This window comes from Triticum dicoccoides, chromosome 5B, assembly GCF_002162155.2.
Source record: "Triticum dicoccoides isolate Atlit2015 ecotype Zavitan chromosome 5B, WEW_v2.0, whole genome shotgun sequence".
Lineage (NCBI taxonomy): Eukaryota > Viridiplantae > Streptophyta > Magnoliopsida > Poales > Poaceae > Triticum > Triticum dicoccoides.
Window position 1 is genome coordinate 367072885 of NC_041389.1, and position 5941 is coordinate 367078825.

Genomic DNA, 5941 nt, shown 5'->3' on the forward strand with positions numbered 1-5941 from the left:
GGCTCGGATACTATGTACTGCTCGACTTGAATTGTAAGTTGTTGTACATGCAAAAGTTGGCATTATATTTGTCAAATCAACATATAATGTAACTTGTAGAGTACCAGAGTGAACGTACGTCTATCGAATGCCAGGCGTCCATAGTTACTTGGTCAATCTTGAGATGTTGTGCCCGGCCGCTCGGTATTCATAGACATAGGGTGTGCATGTGTGTATTTCATTTATAGGGGTAAATATATGTGCATATATGTAAACATCAACTGTACCGTGTTAAGAAACACACAGAATTGTGAGGTCGGCTAATTGGTGAATGACCCAAGGGAGTCCACTCTTTCAAAAAAAAGATTGTCATAGCAAAAAAAATTAGTACGAGTATTTGTTTGGATGATTGTCAAAATTTTGGCATGTATCCATGCAGACTTATCATGGATAATTCACCTTTGAGACAATATTAGCCAAATCATGGGCAAGCAAAACCTTGACCAAAGTTCTAGCTAGCCAAATATTTGTTAGGGTGAACATTGGCTCTAACCAAACAGCACTATACGATCATCTTTGATGGCGCACAACTCAGCCTATCCAGCCTCCTTGACACGATTAGGACGGAAGTCAAGCACTGGGCTACTGTGGGCGCGAGCGAGTACCTGCGTTGCTCCTGGCTGCTGATATGGCTAGTCTTTAGTGGCGTTGTGTTGTAACATCGAGTGTGCTCGTAATGAGCTTGTACAAACTCTTCTTCTATCAATGAATCAAAACACAAGACTTTTGCGTTTCTCCAAAAATAAAGACCATCATATTACCGCCGCCTTCACACTTTTCACCTCTTGCTTCAGACCACTTAGGAACACCACAATTCCAACAAGAAAAAAATAGATAGAAGAATGGCACCAGCAGGCGGACATATAGATGCAGAAGAGAGGCGGCTTGTGAACCATGACATGCGGGGCGGTGGCTCCGGCAACTGAGGGGTCGTCAGTAAGGACAACAGGCAGTTGCCGCTTACAGATCTCGTCAACCGCTATTTTTTGTTTTTTAAATGTGAAAGTAGAAGGAAATAACAAGGGAGAGGGTGGGGTCCCCAAGTCATATAGAGTCTATTTGGTTCTTAGATATTTGAATACATAGGAATAGGAAAAGCGTAGGAACATAATGTGATACCATGTTGAATTCTACTGAAACAAGGGAATTAGTATTAAGAGTTGTTTGGCTCTACTACATGAAATTTATAGATGCAATGCATGACATAGTTGTCATAGACACAAAGAAAATTTCCAAGAGATCTCAAATTTTGCTACAATCCCTATAAAACTGTAGTGTAGGAAAGCAATCTGTAGGATTTTATACGGTTAATTTCTTGAACCAAATGATCCTCATATAAAAAAATTGTATCAATTGGTATCCTACAAAAATTCCTCCAAACCGAAGAGCCACTAGGCTCTGCCCCGCCAAAGTCTAGGGCGACATCGGTCCCTCCTCCACGTCAGAGCGCGCGGCAAGCAGCTCAAAACTGCAAGGTGCCAGTGGCGCAACGCGGCTCGCTTAGGCTGGTGCAAGGTCTCGGGCTCCTCGGCCCGAAGGAGAGGATGACAAAGAAGGCGACAGAAGCTCTCATCCGCAAGTTCGACGAGCCCCTCTCCGATGACGACATCGCCATCATCTCGAAGCTCACAAAGATGGACAAGGCCGCGCTCCGCATTGCAGCGGGGCTCAACGGCCCTGACAGAGTCGCCGACGAGGCCGCGGTGTGATCATGTTAGCAAGCCCATCGCTTTGTAGTCTTAGGGCTAGTAGTTGCTTCCGGCGACGGCCAGCGTTCGGCCGGCCCGTGTCTCGTGTCGTCCCCTTCTGTTGTGTTAGTTGTAGGCAGTGGTTCGAGTTGCGCCGTCGTAGTTTGGGGCCTATTGGTGGTCGACGGCGCCCCCGGGAGTGGTGGGTGGTGTACCAGTGTTCTGCTTATCATAGTTTCAGTAGTCGCCGGAGATGCCTCATGTTTTCCCATGATTGACGGTCCCTCCACCCCCCCGATCATGAGCTGGAATGTGCGCGGGCTGAACTCGCCGGCGAAGAGGGAGGTAGTACGAGAGGTAGCCGCGGCCCATAAAATTGCGATTTTGTGCCTCCAGGAGACGAAGTTAGATGTTTGGTCACCAGAGATCGTTCGCGACATAGGTGGAGGCATGATGCAGGGCTGCGCTGTGCTGTCGACAATCGGCACGCGCGGCGGAGCTGCCATCTTATGGAACAAGGATGTAGTCACCGTAGCCACTCATGCCATTGGGCAATTTGCAATCACAGCAAAGGTGACCCTAGTATGCAACCCCTCTTCTTTCTGGCTCACTACGGTGTATGGACCGACCGACGATGCGAACAAGGAAGATTTCCTCGCAGAGTTAGCTAGGACTGCGCCGCCCGCTGCCGAGCCCTGGCTCATCAATGGAGATTTTAACTTAATCTACGAGGCGAGAGACAAGAACAACCACAACCTGAACAGGAGGCTAATGGGCCGTTTTAGAGCTGCGATCGACGGGGCAGGCCTTCGCCAGATTAAGTGTAACAACCGTAGGTACACATGGAGCAGCGAGAGGGAAAATCCTACACTAGTTAGCATTAACAAGTTCTTCTGCTCCTCGCCCTGGGAAGCCCTGTTCCCGCGCGCGATGCTGATGGCTGCGTCCATCGCGTGCTTCGATCACTGCCCGCTTCTGCTTACGAACGCTTTCGCTCCTCGTCGACGGGGAGGATTCAAATTTGAATCCTTCTGGCCGTGGCTCCAGCGCTTCCACGACACGGTCTTGGCTGCTTGGTCACGCCCGACGGCCACCACCTGCGCCTTCGCCCGGCTGCGCACCAAAATGAGTCGTGTGGCCAAGGACCTGAAAATCTGGAGCAGCAGCCTGATCGGGGACACGAGGAGTCAGTTACACATCGCCTGTGAAGTCATTCTGTGCCTGGATGTGGCCCAAGAGAGCCAGCGGCTCTCGACGGCAGAGGCGGAGCTAAGGAAGGGCCTGAAGATCAAGCTGCTGGGTCTTGCGGCGATCGAACGCTGCAGAAAGAGGCAGGCCTCCCGGCTCACCTGGCTGCGTGCGGGAGATGCCCCTACCAAGTTTTTCATGGCCAAGATCAGCTCGAGAAGACGCAAGAACTTCATCAACGCCCTGAAAGTGGGAGACATCATTGTGACTGCACATGCAGAGAAGCAAGAGGCAATCCACGAGCACTTCAACTGCACCCTAGGATCCACTCAACATCGAGCCACGTCAATCAACTGGGATGAGCTGCATATGCCCACGCTGCAAGCAAACGGTCTGGACAATCCGTTCTCTGAAGATGAGGTTTGGACGGCGATCAAGGATTCACCGGCGGAAAAATCGCCTGGGCCTGACGGTTTCTGCGGGATGTTCTTCCGTAGCTGCTGGAGCATCATCAAAGAGGACATCATGAACGCGTTTCAGCAGTTCTACCACCTGGCCGGGCAAAATTTCGGGGCTCTGAACACTGCGATCATCGCGCTCATCCCCAAAAAAGACGGGGCAAGCTGCATTGCTGACTACAGACCAATTATCCTGATCCATTCAATTGCCAAGTTGATCTCCAAAGTTCTCTCGCTCCGTCTGGCCTCTATGGTGCAGTCTATTGTCTCGCCTGCGCAGACGGCTTTCCTGAAGACCAGATGTCTGCACGACAGCTTTGTATACGTCCAGAACTGCGTCAAGAGCCTGCACCATAGTAAAACACCGGCAGTCCTTCTGAAACTTGACATCTCGAGAGCCTTTGACAATGTCTCCTGGGAGTATCTACTAGAATTGCTCACAAGACTAGGGTTTAGTGCACGCTGGCGGGATTGGATTTCGCTCCTCCTCGCCACCTCATCATCGGCCATCCTCCTCAATGGGTCACCAGGCGCGCGCATCCTCCATCGACGGGGCCTCAGGCAGGGAGACCCACTGTCCCCCCTCCTCTTCATACTCGCGATCGACCCCATCCACCGCCTGCTGCAAGCTGCCGAGGAAGCCCTAGAGATCATGCCAGTTCCTCGTAGGGAGGTAAAGCTCAGGGTGAGCCTGTATGCCGACGACGCGATCATCTTCGCAAACCCCGACAAGGAGGAGATAGATCACCTGATGCATATCCTGCAAAGTTTCGGCGACGCCTCGGGCCTCCGGACCAACCTTGCCAAGTCCACGACCACGCCGATCCACTGCAACAACATCGACCTGCAGTATGTTCTCCAGGCGTTTCGCGGCCCTATCGCCCACTTTCCAATTAGGTACCTAGGTCTTCCAGTATCGACGGGACGGCTTCGCCTAGTTCACCTGCAGTTTATCCTTGATCGTATCCATGCCCGGCTAGCGGGGTGGAAGGGACACATGCTGTCCATGGCAGGTAGGCGCGTTCTGGTCCGCTGCGTCCTATCGGCCCTGCCCACCTTCGCTCTTACAGCGCTTCGAGTGCCAAAGAAGCTGCTGAAGGAAATTGACAAGTGCAGGCGGCGTTTTCTCTGGGGAAAGGATCAAGAACTATCGGGCGGCAGCTGCAAGGTTAGCTGGGAACGGGTCTGCTCCCCGGTTGAGCACGGCGGACTTGGTGTCCTGAACCTCTCAAAGTTCAGCCGCGCGCTACGGCTGAGATGGCTATGGCACAGCTGGATAAACCCCTCTCGGCCTTGGGTGGGTACGGAGCCACCATGCGACGCCTCGGATCATGCTCTTTTCAACGCAGAGACGGCCGTTACTTCGGCAACGGCAAAACGGCGAGCTTCTGGCACTGCTCATGGCTAGGGCTGGTGCCACTGAAGTTCTGCTTCCCGTCTGTCTTCAAGCACTCCAGGCGCAAGGGCAGATCTGTGGTGCAAGCCATCAACGGCGACTGCTGGGTTTTGGACCTAGCGCATGGCAACAATGTCGACCTTATCAGCGAGGTTGTCTCCCTGCATCGACTCATTCAGCGCCGCCAGCTCAACCTTCAAGTAGAAGAGCGGGACCAAATACGCTGGAGCTCGGAGGGGTCAGGCCAGTACAGCTCCCGCTCGGCCTATGCCATCCAGTTTTTGGGATCGGCGTCGGGATTGTATCAGGCCATGATCTGGAAAGCCTGGGCTCCGGCCAAGCTGAAGATGTTTGCGTGGCTCCTCCATCAAAATCGGTTGTGGTGCAATGATCGCCTCCAACGCAGGGGCTGGCCAAACTGCTACTTTTGCCAGCTGTGTTTGAGAAACCTGGAGACGACGGGGCACCTGTTCTGGAGCTGCCCCTTTGCGAAGACAATCTGGGCAAGTCTATCCTCCTGGCAGCACTGCCAGGGGCTCAGCATCGCGTGCGAGTACACCGACAGCAGCTCGCTGGAAATTATGGAGGCCATGGTAGCAGCGACGTAGCCAGCGCATGCCAAAGGGATCAAGTCGCTAATTATGCTCGTGCTTTGGAAAGTTTGGCAGGAGTGCAACAGCCGCGTCTTCAGGAATCACGAGACGACGGAGCAAGATGTCATCAAGGCCATCAGGAGAGAGTTCTGTCTTTGGCAACAGGGAGGATTCAAGCACATTCAGAGCCCCTTCGGGGATCTGCCGTGAGATTTTAGGGTTCTAGCTTTCGGTGTCGCAGGCACCTCCGCCTTTGTTTTTTTTTCTCTTTTTGGCAGTTTTTCTTTACTCCTTGATCCCTGGATCATCGCCTTTGCCACTTTGTCATCTGCTCCCTGCTTAATCAATGTAACACCAGCCATGGCTGGCCAGTTCAAAAAAAAAAGCCACTAGGAAGGCAAAATTTAGGGGGTGTTTAGAGTTGCTCATTTGAAAGAAATGTTTTGTGGCCTCTTGATTATTCACGGGAGTGATCCTTCGAGGGAATCAAGGGATGCAAAATGTATAAATAAGCAAATGACATGTCAACCATATCTTAGAATCCCTAGATAAACAACTAGACTAGTCTTTGCACTATAA